The 26,400-nt window shown below is 40.9% G+C and overlaps 1 long non-coding RNA gene across 1 annotated transcript; it reads left to right on the top strand.

Moving 5' to 3' along the window:
• Positions 1-26,400, top strand: LOC311089261. Its single transcript, XR_014607661.1, has 4 exons — positions 1-802; positions 1,007-1,067; positions 8,774-8,853; positions 26,207-26,400. It is a non-coding gene; the product is annotated as an uncharacterized lncRNA (long non-coding RNA).

The raw sequence follows: 26,400 nt of genomic DNA, 5'->3' as shown, positions 1-26,400 counted from the left end.
TGAACCCATCACTCTCATCACATCTGGCAACCACACTGAGACAATAACATTCCTCCTCATGAACTCACCCCTCGCACCTGTCGTACTCGGTCACCCCTGGCTTACACAACATAATCCCAGAGTCGATTGGGGTCACAATTCTGTAAACAAGCTACAGTTAGTACAAAATGCAGCTGCTAGAGTTCTTACTAGGTCAAGAAAATATGATCATATAACACCAATTCTATCATCTCTACATTGGTTACCTATAAAGTTCCGTATCAATTACAAAGTATTACTAATGACCTATAAAGCCCTAAATGGTTTAGCTCCTGGGTATTTAACGGAACTTCTAACGCCCTACAATCCATCGCGCTCTTTAAGATCACTAAATTCGAGGCTTCTGGTCATTCCTAGGATATCTAAGTCCACTAAAGGAGGGAGGGCATTTTCACATTTAGCTCCTAAACTGTGGAATGGCCTTCCTGATATTGTTCGAGGCTCAGACTCGCTGTCCCAGTTTAAAACTAGATTAAAGACGCATTTCTTTAGCCAAGCATTCACATAATACTTACCTTTTATACTACAGTTGAATCAGATTGAATGCATTATTGTTATGAACAGCAGCTACGCTAATTATTTCCCATCTGCTTTTCTGTTGTTATCTCGGGACGCTAGTCCCGAGGTAAACACAGATTGTCAGCTCCAGTTTGTATCCAGCCTCCCATGGAAACTACAGATGCCCCCACACCCGTGCAGAGACGACTCGAAGCCTGTGAAGAGACGACTCGACGCTGGCGATATGTTTATGCCCTAAATTAATGTATGATTAACTAACTGTATTTTTCTATGTACATTTCTGAAATGCACTTTCTGTAAAGCTGCTTTGAAACAATATGTATTGTAAAAAGCGCTATACAAATAAATTTGAATTGAATTGAATTGAATTGAATCTATGTGGAGTAATACGTGTCATGAGTCTTGTCTAGTGTCGGCGTGTTCGTCTGTACCTGTGTCTGTTTTCCAGGAGGAGGCGGTGAATTTGTCTAATGTGCCCGGGGAGTACCAGGACCTGAGAGAAGTGTTCAGTAAGTCTCGTGCTGCTTCTCTTCCTCCACATCGTCCCTATGACTGTGCTATAGACTTAGTGCCAGGTGAGTCTCCACCTAAAGGCAAGTTATATTCACTTTCTGTTCCAGAGAGGGAGGCTATGGAGAAATATATTTCTGATTCTCTAGAATCCAAATTCATTAGACCTTCCTCATCTCCAGCGGGGGCGGGGTTCTTTTTTGTGGGGAAGAAGGATGGGTCTCTGCGACCGTGCATTGATTACAGAGGGTTGAACAACATCACGGTAAAGAATACTTATCCTTTGCCGTTGATGTCTTCAGCCTTCGAGCGGTTACAGGGAGCATCCATCTTCACAAAATTGGATTTACGTAACGCTTATCATTTGGTTCGCATAAGGAAGGGTGATGAATGGAAGACCGCGTTCAATACCCCCAGGGGGCACTTTGAATACTTGGTCATGCTGTTCGGGCTGTCCAGCTCCCCAGCGGTCTTCCAGGCACTCGTCAATGACGTGCTGAGAGATATGGTTGACCAGTTAATTTATGTCTACCTGGATGACATATTGATTTTTTCATCTTCTCTCCAGGAACACGTTCAGCACGTCAGACGAGTGCTTCAGAGGTTGCTAGAGAATGGGCTTTTTGTCAAGGCGGAGAAATGCGTTTTTCATGCACAGTCTGTTCCTTTTCTAGGGTACATCATCTCGTCTGAGGGAGTGCGTATGGATCCTGACAAGGTTAAGGCTGTGATAGATTGGCCAAGTCCAGATTCCCGTAAGGCCCTACAGAGGTTTCTGGGGTTTGCCAATTTTTATCTGCCTTTTATTCACAATTTCAGCCAACTAGCCGCACCTCTGACTGCCTTGACCTCCCCCAGAATGACGTTCAGGTGGTCCGATACAGCGGAAGCTGTATTCGCCAAACTCAAGAGCCGCTTCGTTTCGGCTCCCATTCTCGTTGCCCCTGATCCATCACGTCAGTTCGTGGTGGAGGTCGACGCGTCAGAGGTGGGGGTAGGAGCAGTTCTTTCCCAACGTTCTTCCACAGACGACAAGATGCATCCTTGCGCGTTTTTGTCTCATCGTTTATCACCTGCCGAGCGTAATTATGACATTGGTAACAGAGAATTGTTGGCAGTCAAGTTAGCGCTGGAGGAATGGCGTCACTGGTTAGAAGGGTCAGGGGTACCTTTTATTGTATGGACCGATCATAAGAACCTAGAATATATCAGAACCGCCAAAAGACTCAACTCTAGGCAGGCTCGGTGGGCACTTTTTTTCGGACGTTTTGACTTTTCTCTTTCGTACCGCCCGGGTTCCAAGAACATCAAACCCGATTCTTTATCTCGTATTTTTGACCAATCCGAACGCCCATCTACTCCCGAGTGTATTTTACCCGAGACATTAGTGGTCTCCACTCTCAGGTGGGAGGTCGAATTGAAGGTCATAAAGGCCTTAGAAGGGGTAACGCCTCCGCCCGATTGCCCACCGAATCGTTTGTTTGTGCCAGAGGGGTATCGGTCCGACGTCATTCAGTGGGGACATTGTTCCAGCATAGCATATCATCCAGGAGTTAATCGCACCAGTTTTTTGGTGAAGCAACGATTCTGGTGGCCATTAATGGCTCGCAACATCCGCAGTTTTGTTTTGGCTTGCTCGGTTTGTGCCACTGGTAAGACTTCTGTAACCAGGTTCAATATTTGTAATTGTAGGAAGGAAGAAGACAGGGGTCGGCGTGACTGGGACACTCGATTTATTTAACATATACTCAGAACAAAATAAAGGTGCGCACGTAGCGCGTTCACCGTGTCAAGCACAGCATACACAAAACACTATTTCAAAGTCTCTTTAGACGATCTCCTCCCAGCAGCAGCACACGAGGTCCCAGTCCAGCTCTCTCTCCCTCTCTCTCAGTTGCGCTGGTTTATATCCGGTCTCTCCACGCCAATTACTGCAATCAGACACAGGTGTTCATCATCTGCACTTGACCTACTTACTCACCGCTCGGCCCCCTCCCCTCTCTCCCGCTACAGACTTCGCAAAACCACGCCCCCCTCGCCACAACTTCCAACCGACCCCCGGATGGGTTACTCCAACTGCTGTCTGTCCCTTCGAGACCCTGGTCCCACATTGCGCTAGATTTTATTACCGCCCTCCCGCCCTCCCAGGGCAAGATGGTCGTTTTGACTGTCGTGGACCGGTTCTCGAAGGCGGCTCATTTTATTCCCTTGCCCAAATTACCCTCCGCCAAGGAGACAGCGGTAACTGTCGTAGATCACGTCTTTCGGTTACATGGCCTCCCGATGGACGTGGTTTTCGACAGGGGACCCCAATTTGTGTCCAAATTTTGGCAAGAGTTTTGTAAATTACTGGGGGCGACTGTCAGTCTCTCTTCGGGGTTTCATCCCCAAAGCAATGGTCAAATGGAGAGAGCCAACCAAGATCTGGAGAGAGTGTTGCGATGTTTGGTTTCCAAGAATCCTTCCTCCTGGAGTCAACAACTTTCTATGGTGGAGTACGCCCACAATTCGTTACCAGTGTCATCCACGGGCCTTACTCCGTTTGAATGTAGTTTAGGTTACCAGCCACCAGTTTTTGCCAGTACGGAATCCGAAGTCGCGGTCCCCTCCACTCTCGCCTTCGTCCAGAGGTGTCACCGCACTTGGACTAGAGCCCGTGAGACTCTACTCCAAGTGGGGGCGCGCACCAAGGCTAAAACCGATCGCCACCGGTCGAAGCCTCCCGTATACGTCGTTGGTCAAAAAGTGTGGCTTTCAACCAAGAACATTCCTCTCCGCTCCGTTTCTAATAAACTTGCTCCCAAATTCATCGGCCCGTTTCCTGTCACCAAGATCATTAGTCCGGTGGCAGTCTGACTCAAACTTCCTCCTGCGTACAGGAGAATTCATCCCGCCTTCCATGTGTCAAAGATTAAACCTGTGTTTCATGCACGCATTGTCCGTCCGCCTGTCATGCTGTGTTGGCAGCCGTCTGTGTTATATGTTCTGATCAGTGTGCTGAGTACTAATAAAGAGCGTTATTGCATTTACATCCTGTTTCTGTCATCCGTTACTGTTATGGGATATTTTGATTTTCATTGATTCACAGTATTGATTTTCATTGACTTTCAGTAAGACATTGAAATGACTCTTTGCTGGACTGTATGTGGTCTGCCAACATATGACTATATGTGTGTGTGTGTGTGTTTTAAACACTGAGAAACAGGTGAGACATCAGGAGGAGGCAGATTGAAAAGGGGCTCTGACCCCTAGGGTCAGAGGCCGTCCAATTTAGAACTTGTGAGTTTGTAAGAATAAACTCAGCAGAATTAGATCACTAGCAGAGAAACCTTCCCTTGTTTAGATAAGGGCCTGTAAGCAGGAGACCTTGAAAGCAGTATAAAGGCTCCTCTGCCCTCCCCCTGGTCGTCGCACTTGTTTCACAGACTGTACTGGTGACTTCTGTGTGGCAACTGGGCCTTCTTGCAAGAATAAAGTACTTTTTAATGATCATTTGAATTTCAGAGTGTCTCTTACGCAGGTGATGATTGTTTAATGAATTTTTGCCACAACAGTTACAAAAGCAGTCAGACTCTGCCAGGCGTTAACAGCTCGGGGTGAAAACGGCTAACGTGGTTAGCTCACCTCCCTCTGCCATTGTATGCTACCGCGACAAAGCACGTACGCGACAAATGACGTCAGAAAAGCATCAGTACATTATAATCGGTTATGGTCTATTACTGAACCGATACCGAATCGTCCTCGTCTGCATCGCGATGCATTGTAAAAACGATAAATTTTGACACCCCTACTTCAAACCGTTGGTTGCCATTGAAGTCCATAATGTGTAGAAAAATCAATTCAATTCAATTCAATTCAATTCAAATTTATTTGTATAGCAGCTTTACAGAAAGTGCATTTCAGAAATACAGTTAGTTAATCATGTATTAATTTAGGGCATAACATATCGCAAGCGTTGAGTCGTCTCTTCACAGGCGTCGAGTCGTCTCTTCACGGGTGTTGGGGCATCTGAAGGTTCCATGTGAGGCTGGATACAAACTGGAACTGACGTACGTACGGGAACTAGCGTCCCGAGATAACGACAGAAAAGCAGATGGGAAATAATTAGCATAGCTGCTGTTCATAATATTAATGCATTCAATATGATTCAACTGTAGTAAAAGGTAGTATTATGCGAACACTTGGCTAAAGAGATGCGTCTTTAATCTAGTTTTAAACTGGGACAGCGAGTCTGAGCCTCGAACAATATCAGGAAGGCCATTCCACAGTTTAGAAGCTAAATGTGAAAACGCCCTCCCTCCTTTAGTGGACTTAGATATCCTAGGAATGACCAGAAGCCTCGAATTTAGTGATCTTAAAGAGCGCGATGGATTGTAGGGCGATAGAAGTTCTGTTAAATACCCAGGAGCTAAACCATTTAGGGCTTTATAGGTCAGTAGTAATACTTTGTAATTGATACGGAACTTAATAGGTAACCAGTGTAAAGATGATAGAATTGGTGTTATATGATCATATTTCCTTGACCTAGTAAGAACTCTAGCAGCTGCATTTTGGACTAACTGTAGCTTGTTTATTGAGGATGCAGGACAACCAGCTAATAAAGCATTACAGTAATCAAGTCTCGAGGTCATGAATGCATGAACTAACTTTTCTGCATCCTGGAATGTCCTGGACAAATCCTGGAATGTTTTCCGCAAAAACCTTTATTTCTTTTCGACTGAAGAAAGAAAGACATGGCTATCTTGGATGACATCGGGGTGAGTAAATTATTAGCAAAAATTTTTTTTGGAAAGTGAACTAATCCTTTAAGTCAAACAGAACACTCAGGAGATTACATCGACAATAACGCACAAAGGAACTGAGAAAACAGGGCTTATATAACAGGAACGTAATCAGGGTGAAACAGAACTGGTGTGAACTAATTATCTAATGATCAGGAACACAGGTAAACTAAAACAGATCAAGCAAAACCAAAACAGAATGAAACTGTTACAGTGGCTCCTCCCTTCCGGAAGGTGCGTCCTCACGTCGTAACGAGTCCACCTGAGGAGGAAGGGAGCTCTGGAGGAAAGTGTGGATCTGGTGATGGGCAGGGAAGAGAAGGAGTTGGTGGAGATAGACACCTTGGTGGTAAGAGCCAGGCTGGAGCTTTGGCAGAATGCTCAAGCAGAACCCAGAGACCAACTGATGGAGGCGGAACCAGGGTGCATGGACTATCCGGTGGAACAGAGCGGCCGACGGACCAGGGTGACATCCACGGCCTGGAAGTTCAAGGTGGAGCTGCTGGCTTGCGGGACTGAGGCGGAGACGGGGGCTCGGCAGACCGGGATGACGGCGGAGGGAGTGACCACCGTGGAGTCAAGGGAGCACAGAGCCGGGGCGGAGCCGTCGGGCTGACAGGCCGAGGTGGAGACATGGGCATGGGGGCTTGAGGTGCAGCCGGGAAGCCCGAGGTGGAGCTGGCGAGACACATGGAGCTAGCGGCGGGGGCAGAGCCGAGGAGCTGGACAACACCAGCGGTGCCAACGGATCCAGGGGACTGGACATAACCAGCGGCGGAATTGGACCAGAGAGTTGGGCTGGAACACTGGAGGATCCAGATCACCAGGCGGAACCAGCGTGGAAGGCGAAGACTCTGGAGGAAACTAGATTCGCGGACCACAGATCTATAAGGCAGAGGTCCGCTCCTGGCTCTGGGATGGACTGAGCAGTGCACATAGACTCCATGGCTCTGATGGTTGCCTGCTCTGGTTCTGGGACGAACACTGTGGCTGCCTCGGGATTGCAGGCCGTGATGGAGAGGCTGCCGTTTCGGAGCATCCAGCTAGCATTTCAACATGTTTTTAAGAACTTTATAAAATGACTCTAAAGATTATTTCGTTTTTATATGTTGTCGAATATGTTTTTATGATTCTAAAATAAATTAATATATCAAAAGGCAAAAGCCGATCTCGCATGGGGTGAGTGACCTGACACTGGTTGAGGACCAGCAGCTCAGAACTCATTTGACACTCATTTAATGCATGTTCACTCAGAGGTTGCTGAAAAAATAAAGCAATAAGCCCTGCGAAGCCGTGATTTACAGTGAATTTAGAACAGCTAAGGGGTGTTGTTAGGCACGACGCAGAGCGGAGCGCCTTTTATAAAATGGTTACTACATAAAAATATTCATTCTAATATTTATTTCATTCATAAAATAAACACTAGCAACAAAAAATATAACGTTATGACACATTTATTCCTCCGTCAAGCAATGTAGTTCCTAAGAGGTTGCAAGCAACACATGCAGCAACAAAGAAGCGCAAACGGCAGTTGTGCAGTAATACTAATATAATGCGGTCACAGGTGTATGTTTGTTGAGTAATTTACAACGGCTTCGAACGCGGCTCAACCAATCAGAATCAAGGACCGGAACTATCCGTTTTATAATTAAATATAGATGACTTGATTAAAGCATTCTTTGGCATTAGGGGCTGTTCACACAGAACGTGTTTTTCCATTCCACTCTGCTACTTTTCCATTGTTTTTCAGTGTGAACGCACTAGCCGTGTTTAACTGTTGCGCTCGCGTCTCGCGCATGACACAGCGTTCTCAAAACGCAGCACTCAAATTAAAATAAGTTAAACTAAAACACGCCTCAAGACCTTACGTTTTTCCCCCGTTCGACTGCCCTCGTTTGGAGTCTTGCCTTTTCGCTTTGAAAGATTATGTATTCTGTGTGAACAGGTGTCGTGCCGAATTTTCGACTCCCTGCCAAATTATTACCCCCCTCGTTGAAGTCAATACCTGACTGCCTAATCCTTACACCACCCCTAATCCTAACCCCTCCCCCACAACTAATCCTAAACCTACTAATACTAGGGGGTAATAATTTGGTGGGGGTCAGAATTCGGCACAACACCGGCACTAACTCCTGAGCGTGTATCATAAGGTAAGATGCAGATTTTTGTGCTGTGTTTTTAAAATTGATTATGAGTTCTGAGCGTTCTCACATAACTGTCCTCATTCATTTGTATGTTCATCTTTTTGTTTAGGCTGTTTAATATTAGGATTTTATTTAAAATACATACCAGCTCCACCCTGCAATAGCAAGCCCCGCCCCATTAAGCCCCGCCCCCAGCACCCTCCTGATAAAATATGTTCCTGCGGCTATGCACACGACGAAGGAATAGTAGCAAAAGAGTCTTTAATTAAGTCAAACAGAACACTCAGGAGATTACCAAATATGTCAACAATAACGGACAAAGGAACTGAGGAAACATATAGGACTTATATAATAGGAACGTAATCAGGGTGAAACAAACAAACAAAACCAAAACAGAATAAAACTGTTACATAAATAGGCCTAATATTTATTTAAATTGTAAAGTATTTATACATGATGGTGTTGTACCACCTTTCAAACTAATTTTAAACTAACTAATTAAACTAACCTACTAATTAAAAAAACATAAAAATAAAGTAATTAAAACACCCTTTAACATATTTTTTACAAAATAAACAAATAATATACAAAGATAATATATATCTTTAATAAATAATAGGTCAAAGATAATATTCAGGTTTAAAAGATTTAATTTACTATGATAAAATCTTACAAAGTGTGAAATTTACGTCATGTCATAATTCTCTGCATCTTGTTTTTTTGTTTTATGCTGCTTGTAGTATGCAAAGTGCATTGAAGTGATAATGATTTTGTCACCAGGCCAAACTGAACCAGCAGTCAGCAGGCAGAGTGTTTGACTCATAATGACTCAGATACACCAGGCGTGGCAGGTGGCAGTGGTAAGTAACAGTCTGCACAAAACATCTTTGACTAAACCTGAATTATTAAACATCCCACTAATGCCACAAGCCCCTCCGCATGAAAAACCAGAGTTTTAGAAGAACGACTCAGAGCTAATTATTTTTTAAAAGCTTTTATAAACCTCTCGAATATGGCCTCTGTGGACAAATTTAGTTCTCTGTGCACATAACTGAGCTTTCATGCAGCAACAAAAGTGCACAATGATTATGATTCAGGCCCTGAAGTTTTCCCCTGCATTTTCTTTCATGCCATGAGATTCTTGCCATTTTTCCTGCGAATAATTTGAGTGACAGTACTTGAGTAATATGACATTTACATCATGTTTCCCTCTGAATTAATATTTCAGTTTTTGTTATGGTCTCTCAAACTGCCATGCTGCAATTATGTACATTGATGTGGTTTAGTTTTCTTATTGTAAATCAACAGCAAAGATTGTGTGCTTCAAAGGCCCTCGCGATTTTCCTCTGAGTTCACACTTCAGTGACTTAACGCCGCTTTGACTGTCGGGAAGAAGTCTGCTGTGGAGTTCGTTTCAGTTCGACCTCAGCAAAAGTGCACATCGAGGGCACGTATCAGCCACAAACGGGGTGACCACGAGCACCCTTACAAAACCTAAAATGACAAATGAGACACCCTATGGTTTTGTGGACTTAAAGTCCCCAGAAAATCAAAATTAATTTTTTTTGCCATTTAGTATGAATATGTTAAAGTTACCTATAAGCTTGTGTGCAACAAAACCATGACAAAAGTCGTATTTAGAAGAGATAAGCATTCAAAACCTACAGTCTATCACTTCTGCCAATATGTATCAATGATTTGGATCATTCTGCACTTCAGCTACTTATTAGATTTTCTGTCCAATCAAATGCTCTCTAGAATCTGAAGCGTCCCGCCTCCTACACTATAAATAGACACTGAAGCTGCAGCTGAAATCAGTCACTTGTTTACAGAATTACTATTTTCTATATGGGTGAATGGCCCATATAGGGAAAAGGGAACGATTCAGACAGTGTAAATATGCTTTCCATTCGGGGGAATGAGTTTGCATTAGCAAACCACCACAGCTTGCCACAGTCTGCTCCGGTCCAGAAACATGATGGCACAGAGCGGATCATACGCACGAGTCGGCCAGACCACAAAACCGGACACATTTGAATTCTACACAAAATGTTATATTTTAAAGCAATAGAGTGGTGCAGGTATGATATCACTTTGTAGGCCAACCGGCAGTTAGCATCACACTGGTTCCCTCGACAAAAACCCAATAGGATTTTTCCCTAGGCTTTTGGATTATCGCAAAAAACAAGCTCTTTGATCAACAAAAGTTTATGATACTTGCATGTTTTTTCCATCAAGATCATTTCCCCCCTGTTATTGGCAGCTAAGAATAATTTTATTCCTAAGAATGTTTTGTGAAGCCGGCCCCAGGTCGTGTTTTACTACCGATCTGCCATCCCCGGTGTTGTGATTCAGTGCTATTGCAGCCACGTACACCTTCAAGGTGGAGGCAGAAAGGTGCCTCTCCAGGCCCTCTTGGAGGAAGAAAATGGCAAGAATACAAAGCAACAAATAGGCACCACTTCAAAGCATACAGTCGCCTCACTGAGGGTGCTCTAGCCTGAGTGATTGTGTCTAGAGAACCCATCCAGAAAGTTTCCAAAGGTCTGGGCGCAGGTGCCAGATTGTGCCCTGTCGCTGAGAAAGAAGGTCCTTCCTCAGGGGGATTCGCCAGGCAGGGGCCACTGCCATCAGCGTGAGCTCTGAGCAGACGTGGCATCAGCCGATTTTGCCAGGGCTTCAGCCCCGAATGTTTTGAGTGTAGCCCCGAATGTATTTTGAAAAGTTGACTGACAAATATGAAACCGGACAATAGCCTATATAAACCCCCAAAATCATAAGTTGCCTTATTTTATTGTGCTTTGGCTTTGCACATACTGCACACAGCCTGTAAAAATAGACATAGGTCTTAAAAATAATCTAGCCTATAGAATAAGTTTCTTTGCTGTCGGTAGCCTATGGGCTACTCCGTTTCTTCCTCTCTGTTGAATATACAGCAGGTAGGGGAGGAGCTAGCACAGTCGTTGACATCAACTAATGTTACTTTCTGGCGAGTTAAAAGCAGTTAGCAGGAAAGACAGCAAAAAAAAAACCTCTTTGAGTGATTCCTGTATTTGTATAAAAGCCCCGGATGTCCTTCAATGCTGGAAACGCCTCTGGCTCTGAGAACCAGGTTTGATTAGGCCAATAAGGTGCGACCATAAGGACCTGTTCTGCGTCCTCCCTAACCTTGCGTACTTGCGCAAGCCCTTGGACCAGCTGTGTGCAAGTGCCGAGGGGGCCTCGGTCAGGGAATACCACAGAGGACAATGTGAGGATTCTTGGGAGGTGAACTGTCTGGGGATGGAGTCTCCACTCTCCTCGGAGCACAAGCGAGAGTTAGCCATGCGTCCAAACTCTGTACCAGCAGCACTAAAACAACTATGTCTGGTACACCCAAGGCAGGGTTACCACGGTATTGTGAAACAAGGTCCACCATGCCGGGAGATCACGTATCCCTTGGTGTTCGTGGTGGAAAATGTGCTGAAGTGCTTACCTTGTTCCAGGGGTCCGCTGTGGAAGAGGCCGCTGACGGTCGAGGAAGCTGGGCCTTTTTATGTCTCATCACGCTTACCTGACCCTGAGAACGGACCTGGTGCAGCAGAATGTGAGGAGGCGAAGTGTTCATGTCTATCCTGGCTCTGCTGCCAATGTTCAATGCCTGGCCATCTTGATAACGAGAACGATGAGCACTGTGTGTGTGACCCAGGGAAAGAGGAAATTGCTCTTTTGCTGACTGTGTGGTAGCTGTCTGCCTGGTGGCGTATGGCCAAAGGAAATGAATGCTCTCCTCCTGTCCCTCCACCGGAGCAGGCACGGATTAACACATGGGCCTACTGGGCACTGGGCCAGCATGGGGTCCTGTCGAATTTATATTCTTTTCAAATAATAAGTTTTATTTATTTATTTTTTTCCAGTAAAATTGTGTTGAATATTGTGGAATAATGCGATTAACAAAGTATTAACTGGTAAATAAATCAAATAAATAATTTTGATGTATTGCTGTGCTGTTGAGAGGGACATCTAGAGGCGAGTGAAAATCATTGCGTAATAAAGTCATGCATCGAAAAACAAAACAAAAATGAGTTTAAAACCACAACCGAGTGGATCAATGAAAAGAAAGCAAAAAAAGGACAAAGAAGCAAAAGATGCTCAATTGCTACAAAAGCTACCAACAATGTCCAGCTTTTTTAAAAGTCACGAGTCGCGACGATAACGATAACCGACCTTCTCATCTGAGCTGCTTCAGCACTCTCAAACACATGACCGAGTGACTAGATGACCAATCAAATCACAGTAGGCGGGCTTTATGTTAACAGAAGCGCGAGCCGAGCGTGAATTCCAGCCCGACGCGCTTCACGCTTCAGTTAACAGTCATAAAGTGCGAGATAAGAAGCAAAACAGCTGTTTTAAGATAGAACTTTTAAGCGACCGACAAAAATAATCAGTTTGCAAAGACTATCAAAGCTCAGCTTTGGGAAGGGGAGATATACAGGTCAAGATAAAGAGACTGAGAGAAGAAAGAGAGAAGGAGATGGAGATGAGAGAAGAAGAGCAGGTATTGCATACTGTGCCCAGAATGAATTCATACGAATTGGACAACTCGTAAAATATGTACGATTTAGAAAAAAACGTCGAAAAATGTGGTGAAGGGGGCCTTTGAGACATCCGTGCCCAGGGCATATCATCGCCATAATCCGTCCTTGCACCGGAGGGGTTGCCCGTCCCAGGTCCACTGTAAAGCATTGTTTTATTGCCTCTGTCTGCTTTTTAACTGTCGAGAACTGCTGTGCAAAATCCTTGACAGTGTCACTGAACAGGCCATCTTGGGAGATGGGACTTTCTCGGTATCTCACATCCCTGTCAGGTTAAAACAGAAGTGGTGCTCCTGGACCACTAATGTGTACATATTGCTCGACCCAGAGCATGGATTGCCATCAGGGCGGAGACAGCCTGGACAGCAATGTTGTAAGCCCTCGCCATGAGCTATGAGCTAAACTTACATGCCCTGAAAGGGAGTGGCAGTATTTTGAGGGAATAAATACAGACCTCGTACCAGGAGGTAGAAGGACCAGGGCGGGATGTAAGTGAGTGACTCTGGGTCTTTTGTAAAAGAACGAGAGCCCTAAGCGCAGCTTGCTAATGGCCATGTTCTCACAATGAGGACATTAACCATCCATGAACGATGTCTTGTGTAAGCAAGGCCCAAACATTGAAGGCAAAGATCGTGGCCGTCCGAGGGAGATGTGAATAGACTGCACCCAGAAATTGGAAATTCACACAATTCGCCGTGCAATACTCTTATAAAGGATTATTACAAAGCTAAATAAGTGACGCACGCTGGCCCTTTTTAGATGTCCGGGAAATAGACAGACACGAATATTTCACTTGCCAATTCCAATGGCCTTTTCTGAATACGTCAGAGGTGATTGAGGCTCTCAAGAGTTTTCGACACAACATTCGAAAGTGACCGACATGGGAACTTTATTTATTTTTTCCTGAAAGGTTTTAGTTGGACGGTTAGGTCTAATGTTTTTCAAATGTTTCAAAATGTTCAGAGAATATTCAAAAGTACCATTCTCATAATGTTTGCAAAATGATCAAATGTCCCCTCAATGTTCGTATAACCAAAATAAGTAACTAATTATAACTCATGGGAAAGTTAGCAAAATTTTCTTAGAACATATTTTTGTTAGCTGGGTTAACAGATATTATATTATGTAACTGATTATTGACCAAAACCCATTTTAGATTCTTGTCAAGCATTGAGCACCGTTTGATTTTCTCAGACTGTGAACAATAGGTTAACATAAAAGAGAGAAATCTCTTTAAAAATATATAATTCCATTTTACTGTGTGGTAGATTATAATAGAACTGAGAATTACATTTCTGAATTTAAATTTAAATTTAAATTTGAACTTACTTCGAACACAGCATGAAATGGCACCAATAGAAATTTGTATTTAATTTATATGTATTTCATATTTGATAAACCTTCATTTTATGGAACAGAACAACTCCAAAGTCTAAGCTATCTTTTATGACTAAATGATTCCATTCAGATGTGTAAATCATTGTTCTCTCTATATGACAAGTGGGAAAATAGAAGGGCTTGATGATGTCAACTGAAAAGTAATTTCACAGTGGCCGCATCCAAAAGCTTAAAAATGCTGCCTTCGGAGGATTCCAAGGTAAGAAGGCATCAAGGCACATCCGAATCCAATGTTAGCTTCTCTTCCTGTCTCCTGAGATACCTTCATCTGATTGCTTTTTGAATCTTTCGCTGCATTCGATATCCCACAATACTGTGTGTTCCATTCTGTGACAGTTGAGCTAAAAAAATTAAGATGGCGTCTGAAAGTTGCAGTTGGTGGTCAGTTTGTATGTAAAAATATATGTTTTTCACCAACGTTTTCCACTTTTGATGTAATTTCTAGCGAGAAAGTATTGTAGTTATTAATATTACTAACACTTTATTTCGATAGTCCACTTTAGACATTCTACTAACTATAAGTAACTTTGCAGCTACATGTCAACAACTGTCATTGGAGTATTAGTAGACTGGCTGCTTAATATCTGCTAACACTTTATTTTGATGCTCCCCCAATAGACATTCTACTGACTATAAGTAACTTGGCAACTACTATAAGTGAAATTATTCTACTAACCCGAACCCTAACGCCTAACCATAACCTAACAGTATACTACAGTCTACTAATACTCTAATGAGAGTTAGTTTACATGTAGTTGCATAGTTACTTAAAGTTAGTAGAATGTCTAAAGTGGACGATCAAAATAAAGTGGAACATTAATATTAGCTTAGTTATCACCAAAGCTCTCTCTATTTTATTATAGATCATTAAACCGTTATTCTGCCTCAGAAGTCTGTCCAAAATCAGTTTGTGCACAAACGCTGCCTGCAAGGTAATTGCCTGCCCTGCCTAAGTTTTCGGACGCAGACACTTTTTCCTTTGGAAAAACATGTACTGATGAATCATGCACAATCAAACCAGGAATATGTTATATAGTACATTTTAATTTCTTGCTGATTTAATGAATATTAAGATGAGCACTTTTTCTAGTTTAACAATCCTTCAGATATGTTTTCTAAGTATAGGTTGTTCTCAAAAGCTTTTGTCATGTGTTTGGAATGACACAGGATAAAACCATATCCATTTGTTGCAAGAGGAGCGATGGATGGTATGGAATGAGGGAGGAGGCTTTTCACTCTCACCTCAAGTTCTCGGCTATTTGCGGGTGAAGTTGAGATCGGATTAGTGCTAAAACTGGCACTGGCAGATGCTTCGTCTCTCATCCAGATGATCCTTTTAGTGGAGAGTCATGGTTCATAATGCAACTGCAGACATCAAGGTAATCTGCATGTGAGAGGCTATCAGCAGATTTATGTTAAAACATTTTTTTAGACTGAATTATATATGAAGATAAAGAGCGTATGTGTATTAAAGTGTATGTGCAAACAGACTGGAAAGGTTAACAATAAATTAGACTGTATCAGACTAGTCATTAAAACACCCAGAAACGACAATAGATAGATGTGAATTTCCGGTTACGCCAGGTCAGATATGGCGTGTACTGTGCCAGGAACTACACAGTCTGTGAATCTGTGGATTTGGGCATCAATAATTCAATAAAGAAGACAAGCACTCCTTTTACCTCTCTTTTCATCTAGCTGGTGTGCTGTTTTATTTTTTCTTCATATCCTGCTGATAAAACACTCATCTCTTTTTAATGCATGTTGAAAAACTCCAAAAAAAGATCTTTAAATATTCACTGCAGCTTTTGTTTTGTTGATGTCTGGAAAAAGAAACACGGAACGAACATTACTGTTTAGAATCATGCTATTTTTACTATAAGTTAGTATACTGTGCGTATTAATTTTCTGCATGAAATATCCACAAGAACAGCATTTGAGAAGTTGTGCAGCTTGACTTTCCATTTCCATTTCTCACAATGTAATCACCTTTACATTTCCATGTGACACATGAATAAGAAGTAATATGATTTAATATCACTTTTTTGCTCGAATGTTTGAGTGTAGTGCTTGGAGTTTACCTTTTTTAATTTTTATTTCTAAGATGTTTGTTGCAATGCATTCTTTATATATTTAAATAATACATATATTTAAATATCATTTAAATTCTTTTTATTTATTTATTTATTGTTTTAATTTTTAAATATTAGGCAATATTTGATGCTTCTTTTTTTAACCACTTGAAAACAATGCTTTGTTTGCATTATGTTATAATATAACATTATAGCTTCTATGTAGGCTACTTGGTTGTGTATCTTTATATTTCTAAGTACAGAATGCAAATTCATGTAAATATATTTGCTGGCCCTCCTGCCTCTGATAAATCACTTTTAAAAACTCTGATCTGAAGAAGCCATTTCATATGGTCAGTGAGCTCAGAAGAAGATTGAGGAAAAGGCTACTTCCATTAAAAGGGGCATTAGAGAGCATTATAGTGTTAATCCAGGGGCCTTTTAGTAACCTGGTAATCTGGATTACATCATGTGCAGATCATCCTGTGGTTTGGGCTGGTGACCTTTCAGCCAAAGACCAACTTTATACTGCATTAGCGTCCTCATAGTTACCCCAGCCCCACTTTTCTATACCATTTCCATATCTGATCTACTGTGTAGCTGCTAGAGCAACAACTGTACTCCTTCCTCTGCTCTGTGTTGCTCATTAATATGTAATCTGTTGCAAATGTTTAAGTGCCTCAAGGGGCCAGTAAACACACTTATTTCGCTTATTTGGCTCAGTGAAAAATGTGCCTTCCTTTCCATAGTTAATTTACTGGAAGTTCTTTACAGGGTTGCTGATCAGGTAAAAAAATAAATAAATAATTTTTACCCTTAAATACATGAATGTTTCACTAATTTTTATTACATATTTGGGTCTTTAGTGAACATGGATGGATCTCTACATGTCGTGATGATATAAAACTATCCTGATATTAGAGGATCAAATACAGGAGAATATTTTGATTGCTGACAGCTTCTTCAAAAGATCCACCATCAAGTGACAGTGACACTTATATTTGATAGCATTCAGTACTTGCTCTGCAGTAAATCACTGAGCCATTTCAAGTTTTGCTGATGATACTTCCTATTCTTTTGTTTTCTGCCTCTGGTAACTTACTATAAGTGAGGCTATGTCTACAGTAATATGGATACATTTGAGCGTTTTCGTTTAAAAAGTCCACACTAGCGTTTTCAGGCATTTTCCGACATTTCAGTGTGGATGAGAAACTTTTGAAAAACTAAATTCACCCAGGGTTCTCAAGTCTCACGCATTGGCCGTACGCAATTCAACCAGTTCACACGCTCACACGCGACACCGTGTATTTCTCACGCTGAAAAGGCAATGCCAACCAAGTTGTCCTGCAAGCATTATGTAACGTTGTATACGAGACGCAGGCACACAAAGTGAAGTTTCCTGCCGCCAGCACGTATCTCGGCCAGATTGCGTTCGTTACTAGGCAACATAGATGCGCGAACACACGGGTTTGACGGAACATTCTCGGCCACCGTACGTTCGTTACTAGGTAACCAACAACATCGCGCGAACACACGTTGGAGAAGGTAAGTTGGAAGAAATCTCGTCTAACATTTTTAGGCTAGAACATTTAATATATTGCCCATCGTATACATTATTATTGATGCTGTCAAAAACTCTACAACTACTTTGCAACCAGGCCAGAAGCTTTGGCTCAGTTTGGCTAGTTTATGTTATCTGAAACTAAATCAAATCGAATCAAATCAAATCAAGTATATTTGTATAGCGCTTTTCACAATACAGATTGTATCAAAGCAGCTTCACAGTATTAAAATAAAATAATACAACAAAGTTTGTTTCTAGTGGAATTTATTGATTGATAGAATAAAATTAAATATCCCCAAAATATCCCCAACTGAGCAAGCCAAAGGCAACAGTGGCAAGGAACCGAAAAACTCCATCAAGTGACCTAATGGTGTCCTAAAACTCCATCAGGTGACCTAATGGAGAAAAAAAAAACCTTGGGAGAACCCAGGCTCAGTCGGGGGCCAGTTCTCCTCTGGCATTTATGAACTAGAGGCCGGATTGTAGTTTGAAACTGTGAGATTAACAATATTATATGAATGCCTGGCTGAAAAGATGCGTCTTTAATCTAGTTTTAAACTGGGAGAGTGAGTCAGAGCAACGAACAGTATCAGGAAGGCTATTCCAGAGTTTTGGAGCCAAATGTGAAAATGCTCTCCCTCCTTTGGTTGATCTGGATATCCTAGGTATGACCAAAAGCCTTGAATTTATTGATCTTAAAGAGCGCGATGGATTATAGGGCGTTAGAAGATCCGTTAAATAGACTGGAGCTAAGCCGTTTAGGGCTTTATAAGTCAGTAGCAATACCTTATAATTAATACGGAACTTTATAGGTAGCCAATGTAGTGATGATAAAATCGGTGTTATATGATCATATTTTCTTGATCTAGTAAGAACTCTAGCAGCGGCATTTTGGACTAACTGTAGCTTGTTTATTGAGGATGCAGGACAACCGGCTAATAAAGCATTACAGTAATCTAGTCTCGAGGTCATGAATGCATGAACTAACTTTTCTGCATCAGAAACTGATAGCATATTACGTAGCTTAGCAATGTTTCTAAGGTGGAAAAAGGCTGTTTTTGTAACATACGAAATATGATTTTCAAAAGACAGGTTACAATCGAGTATAACACCCAGGTCTTTTACTGTAGAGGATAAAGTAACAGGACATCCTACGATGTTAAAGTTGTATTGTGAGAGGTTCTGTGGGCGGTTTTTTGAACCGATAAGTATTACCTCTGTCTTGGATTTAATAAAAGAAAATTACGCGTCATCCAATCTTTTATATCTTTAACACACTCTGTCAATTTGGATAATTTAGCGTTTTCATCCGGCCGTGATGAAATATATATTTGAGTGTCATCAGCATAACAATGGAAACTAATTCCATGTTTCCTTATAATATTTCCAAGTGGTATCATATATATTGAGAATAACAGAGGGCCCAACACAGATCCCTGTGGCACTCCATAGTTTACTGGAATTATGATCGATTTTTCTCCATTTAAATAGACAAAATGGTAGCGGTCTGATAAGTATGATCTAAACCAGCTTAATGCTTGTCCTTGAACACCAGTATAATTTTGTAGTCGATCTAAGAGTATTGTATGATCTATAGTATCGAACGCAGCACTAAGATCAAGTAAAACTAGTATTGAGATGCAGCCTTGGTCAGAAGCTAAGAGTAAATCATTTGTGATTTTAACGAGGGCAGTTTCAGTGCTATGATGCGGTCTGAATCCTGACTGAAACTTTTCATAGATGTCATTTTCTTGCAAGAAAGAGCCCAGTTGAGTGGACACAACTTTTTCTAGTATTTTAGACATAAAAGGTAGATTTGAAATGGGTCTATAATTTGCTAGATTATTATGATCTAATTGTGGTTTCTTAATGAGAGGTTTTATAACTGCCAGTTTAAATGTTCTTGGAACATGACCTAAAGATAAAGACGAGTTAATAATATTGAGGAGAGGCTCTTCCACTACAGGTAACACTTCCTTCAGTAGTTTAGTTGGTATAGGATCTAATAAACATGTTGTTGTTTTAGATGAAGTGATAAGTTTATTTAACTCTTTTTGTTCTATAGTTGTAAAGCACTGTAATTGTTCTTGCGGGGGGATAATTGAGGCTGAATTATAAGGTGCGATTGAGGATTGAACGTTTACAATTGTGGTTCTGATGTTTTCTATTTTCTCAGTGAAGAAGTTCATGAAATCATGAACTAAGGGAAATGTTAGTGGGTATGGGAAGGAATGAAGATGTATTTCTTCATTTTATTTTAAATTATATATTATACTGTATTAATAGTCTTTCTAGTTACATTAAAGAGCTACAGTGCTTCAAGTGGGAGCCCCCTACCCCTGTTATCAAGGCATCAAAATGTGCAACAAACACTTACAACACAAAACACATTTCATAAACTGAGTGTGTACTCTTGTGTACACACACACACACACTCCATTAGGGCTCCTCCCCTAACTGCATATGATCTCACTCCAAGCTTTTGATAAAACTTGAGAACCCTGATTCACCTTACTGCGCATGGGTAAAACCTAACAAAAGCTCACTGAGATGATACAGACGGAAAAATAAATAATGAAGTTATCGCGCAATTCTTCTGACGGGATAAGCCCCTGTCCCTTTTGTCTCAAAATGTATTGTGCCCCTCTCTGATAAATGTAAATATTAATAATTATTAAAATAAATATTATAATAAATAACAATACACTTATACACTTATACACCATTGCCACTAACAATAATTATTTATCAATATTATTTAATATTTTTTTTGGCGGAAGCATTTGGCGGAGGTGAAGTGGTAGTAGGCGGAGTTTCCTTTGCAGCGCTATACGCAGCAGTTCGCCGCGAGTAAAAGTTACTGTTACTGCTACTGTAAAAGTTGCGGTAGCATGTGAGTTATGCATAACAATCATAAAAGTATAACTCAATTTCAGCCGCATTCTGAGTCTGACGTCATTCGTTTTTATCCAAGGCCATAGCAAGTGTTATTAGCTTGGGGAAATACAGCTAACGTTAGTGAAAGGAAATTTTAAAGGAACACTCCACCGTTTTTTGAAATAGGGCTTATTCACATTCTTTCATACATTTAGATAGGTGGGTAAATGCATTTTTGTCTCAGTGCATGCATTGTTTTAGTTTGACAGGGTCGGCGCTAGCTTAGCTTAGCACAATGAATGGAATCCTTTGTTGCCAGTTAGCATGGCCTGAGTAAAAGTGATAAAAAAAACAAAAAAACCCACGTAATTACTTCTTGTGGCCTGTGTATTCACAACGAGTACAAATAGCTATGCAGATTAACACTAGGCGATTTCCTAGACAGATATTGACTTGGGACTATATTAGGGGGAAGCACAGGCGAAGCACTGCTACTTGGGCGCAGAGATATCACGCAACACATGAAATCCCACGACTTCCGTCAACATACCGGCGTGCAAGGAGTCAAAACACAGAAGAAGAAGAACAACACACGTGACCTGCACCGAGTGTCTTCGCTTTTGGATTTTTTTTTTTTTTTGAGAAGTTACAGCTACAGTTACAGCAAACATGGTAATTACCTGCGTAGCAAAAGGTTGTGAGAACAAGCAAAGGACATACACAAATGTAATGTTTCACAGAATTCCATCGAATGTGGAACTGAGAAATAAATGGCTAGCTGCTCTGGAGATCTGTACTTCAACGCCTCTCTACAAAATTAAACAGTATCGTGTTTGCGAAGAGCATTTTGCACCGGAGGACTAAGTTACTTTGAAAAAATGGAATATGGGCCCAGAAAGACGGTACTACGTCTGAAACACAGCTTTCCCATCCCATATATTTTCAAAGCACAGGCAGAACAAAGTGCACATGTAAGTTGTCTTTTATTACTCTTCCTTATGTTAATCTGTGTCTTTATTCGGTTGTAAGATAGATGCTGAGAAGCTGTATATAGACTATGGTTCAAATAACGTTAGCCTCCTCTAGTGTAACCTCATGTTGAATTCAACCTGTTTAGCATGAACAACCAAACTAAAATAAAATTCGCTGTTATCGTTACCTGTAAAATGAAATGACTGAGGGCTAAGTTAGCTATTTCTCTCACCGAGTTAGCCTGGTTCTTTTGACTCAGGAGTTTTAGTACAACTAGGCTACTATGAGGAGAAGGCTACAAGCAGTTTACTCTACATGTGTCATGTTTAAAATAATCACTTACTCTGTGGACAGCTGGCCATTTGGTCTATTCGGCGTGGGGCGTTTTTTCCAGTTCACTTTATCACACTGGAAAAAAAAATCAAGTACTGCCGGATGGATCAACGCCGTGAAATCCTCGGTAGCTGTGACACAACTGCGGGCACGCTCATCTTGATCTGACGCGTTGAGCCTGGTCATCGATGGCAGTAACTTGTCCCACTCGCCACAGCACAGACACTATTTCAGTCGGCATAGATTGGCATATTCCCCCACATTCACACCACCAATTCGTGTTGGCTCTCATCCTCACGTCTTCAGGCTGTTGAGCGATCGCAACCTCCGCCTGTCGTTCTATTTCCACTCATTTTCTGTAAACTCTTGTACATATAAGTATGGTTCTGGCTCACACAAAATCAGCCATGTTCATCACCATTCATGTACTGTTGGGAAAATAGCCAGGCAGCTACTATTCGCGCCAGTATGTTGACGGAAGTCGTGGGATTTCATGTGTTGCGTGATATCTCGGCGCCCAAGTAGCTGTTCTTCGCCTAAGTAGCCGTGCTTCGCCTGTGCTTCCCCCTAATATAGTCCCAAGTCAATATCTGCCTAGGAAATCGCCTAGTGTTAATCTGCATAGCTATTTGTACTCGTTGTGAATACGCAGGCCACAAGAAGTATTTTTTTTATCACTTTTACTCAGGCCATGCTAGCTGGCAACAAAGGATTCCATTCATTGTGCTAAGCTAAGCTAGCGCCGACCCTGTCAAACTAAAACAATGCATGCACTGAGACAAAAATGCATTTACCCACCTATCTAAATGTATGAAAGAATGTGAATAAGCCCTATTTCAAAAAAACGGTGGAGTGTTCCTTTAAGTCCATGTCCAGCTCTAAATTGTAAAGAATTTATATCTTTGATTTCATAGTACACTTTACAATAAGGTTCATTTGTTTATTATTCATATTAACTAACATTAACTAATCATGAGCAAAACATTTGTTTGGCTACTGTGGGCCTATTTGTTAATCTTAGTTAATAATAATACAACTTTTAATTGTTTGTTAATGTTATGTCACAGTCAGTGCATTAACTAATTTTGATTTTAATAATGTTTTAGTAAATGCTGAAGGTCCGTGTACTTTTTGTTCATTTCATTTCCTGTTTGGAATGGAATAATGAGAAATGAAAAACAGCTCGTTTATTCGTTTTTTAGTTTAGTTTAAAAAACGAAAAATGAGATTTTGGCTCGATTTTTCATTTTTCGTTTGTGGTTTACAAATCGGTTTATGGGTTCAATATTTCATTTGCACATGTGGGCGGTGCTTAAACGCCCCTTTCATCTGATTGGTCAAAACGCTCCGTCTTCAGTAAGCTACGAGCTTTTCTTTCTGTCAGGCAGAATAAGAGTCAGTACGAGTGCGGCACTGACAAATGCACTTTAATAAAATAATGTCTGAAACCACCACTCACTGTTACGCACAATATTTGAAGCAGAAGTATGTTGCTGGTCACGTAATTCGTGCTGCTGCAAGCAACCCCAATAATGTGAGCCACAGTATAGCCTATGACAGATTATTTTAGCATAATGTATTTCCCATTGATAAATACAGTGCAAATAGATCCGTCTTTTTGGATAAAAGGGAAGTGGAAATAAAAATCAATAATAGGCTGAACTGTATCATGATAATATGTCCGTAACATGTAGCCTACCACTCTCGTCTTTTATATAGCCTAGGCTATAAATAATTTTGAAAATTGAATAGAAATAAAATGTATATTTATGAATGTAAGCATGTGTAGCCTACTCAGTTCACATGAAAAGAAAGAGACAGAAAAGAGAGAAGCTAGAATCAGTGAACGTACATTAATACTGACAAAATTACCAGGTTTGGGATTAATTAAAATCATGTAAATTGAAGAGCACGGCATAGGCTACCTTTAAAATGTTATTAGTTTTATTATAAAACTAATACAATTTTATTACATACTGAGTTTTCTTTATTATGTTGGCTTAAGAAAGCCAGCATATTTGAACATTATTATTATTATTATTATTTATTATTATTATTATGAGAAATTGACTCCACCTAGAACTTTAATGCTTCACCAAATTCAGCTCAGACCTTCAGACTGGTCTGACTCGCTTATATCTTTTCTAACTGGTCAGACTTACTTTCCCAAAAAATCCCTTGACTTGCGTTATCTGAGCAGTGAAGGCCGTAATACTTAATGCTGTCCACTAGAGGGGGCGACAGGATAATAAGTGTTTTCTACTCTCTTTCCCTGTTTGCATCAGTTTAAATGACAAATAAATGCATGAATTTCATTCATAAATAGGCCATATCTGTGTATCCGCTCTCCAGTTTATTTTAAGATATTGTTATTCACACTGGTTTTTGCATTTAATGTTTGTCCATCTGGAACTTTTATTTGCCATGAGCTCTATATTTTAAGATGTAGCCTACTAAAAAAAATAAAATACATTTTTATTTTTTTATTGTTGCATTGTTGTGTGTAATACTTAAAGTAGGCTACCTTATGCCTCTGAATCTATGCCTGCCTTTCTACCCTCATATCAATATCAAATTAATTTTTAGAACACAGTTCCAGAGGGATTTAATGTTTTTTGGCTTTTAGTATGAATATGTTTGCCTTACTGTTATCTATAAGCTAGTGTGCACCAAAACAAGGGCAAAATTCACATTTAGAAGACCAAACCCAACGTTGAAAATGAAAATCAGTTTCAAGTACAGTAAAATCAAGTAAAGTACAGATACTCAGAAAGTGTAAATGTACTTTGTTACTGTCCACCTCTGGATGTTTTACACAATAAGGATATATTCCCATTGGGTTGTTGGGTTTTCATGTTTAATGGGAACTTTAGACATAATGATTTCTATACTGTACAAACTGTGTTATCCCCTAACTCTAATGTAACAGTTATGGGTATGTCATCTACGGACATCTAATATTATGGACATATTATCATGGTACAGTTCAGCCTATTATTGATTTTTATTTCCACTTCCCTTTTATCCAAAGAGATATCTGAACTATTTGCACTGTATTTATCAACGGGAAATACATCATGCTAAAATAATCTGTCATAGGCTATACTGTGGCTCACATTATTGGGGTTGCTTGCAGCAGCACGAATTACGTGACCAGCAACATATTTCTGCTTCAAATATTGTGCGTAGTTAACAGTGAGTGGTGGTTTCAGACATTATTTTATTAAAGTACATTTGTCAGTGCCGCACTCGTACTGACTCTTATTCTGCCTGACAGAAGAAAGGCTCGTAGCTTACTGAAGGCGGAGCGTTTTGACCAATCAGATGAAAGGGGCGTTTCAGCACCGCCCACATGTGCAAATGAAATATTGAACCCATAAACCGATTTGTAAACCACAAACGAAAAATGAAAAATCGGGCCAAAATCTCATTTTTCGTTTTTTAAACTAAACTAAAAAACGAATAAACGAGCTGGTTTTCATTTCTCGTTATTCCATTCCAAACAGGAAATTAAATGAACAAAAAGTACACGGACCGCTGAAATTAATATTAACTAAGATTAATAAATGGTGTAGAAGTGCAGTTCATTATTAGTTCATGTTAACAAACTTAACTAATGAAACCTTATTGTAAAGTGTTACTGATTTCATGATAGCTAACACTTTAATGAATACATACATAAAATGTATAACATCAACATAACTAAACATGAATTCCTCATAATTACCTACCTGATTTCTCTGTTTTGTTTGGTAAAGTAAATAATATTTTGTAATATTATCATCATTTCCCTATTTTTGTTTGATGTGTATTGTATCAACATATTTTCATTGGTAATGAAGAGAGGCTCTCTGACCTACTGCTGCTCTCCATCGAGTGAGATATTCCAAATAATTGTGAGGAAGTCATTAAAATATATAAAAACAACAGACAGACGGGTACTGCTTTAAATACAGGTGATTTATTTAAAAAATAAATAAAGGGGTCCTTCCGCCCCTGCCCCGAAGGAGGTCTGTGCACGCCACTGGAGGAGGGTATGAATGACGTCCTGGGTCGCTAAAGATTAAGACTAAGGGTTAAAGGGATAGTCCACCCAAAAGTTACAATTCTGTCATATTTTTTATCACTCACATGTCGTTCCAAACCCATGTTGTGCTGGTTCAGGGTGCTCCATCGGCTTCCCTGTTGTCTGTGTTGTCCTGTCATCTTCTGCAGCTCGTGATCAGTGCTGATTTTGCCGTGCGGGTGTGTGCAGATTGCCCTGATTGACCGGCTGATTGCCCTCTCCTGTCTCTTGTTTCCTTTTCCCTTATATTCTCTGCTGTGTCTGCCCCTTGTTGTCAGTAGTTTTTTTGTGTGCACCGTCTTTTGTTGGACCTTTGCTGTGTTTTTGTGTCTTACACTTGTCTGCTGCTGTGCCCAGGATGCCTAGACGAGGAGTTATACAGCTGGCCGTTCGCTCGCTGTCCTGTCTCGTCTCGCTCCCCGTCCCATTGGGCATACATCTGAAGTGGTTTCCACAGCAGTGTGTCCACAGGTGTCTGTACGGATGGCTCTGGAGCTCTCACACATCCTTTGTTGTCTGTGTGTGTGTCACTACACTATTGTTTATTACCT

This window comes from Abramis brama, assembly GCF_963993115.1.
Source record: "Abramis brama genome assembly, chromosome: 9".
Classification (NCBI taxonomy): domain Eukaryota; kingdom Metazoa; phylum Chordata; class Actinopteri; order Cypriniformes; family Leuciscidae; genus Abramis; species Abramis brama.
Note: the sequence above shows the minus strand (reverse complement) of the source record. Positions and strands in the feature narration are given on the sequence as shown.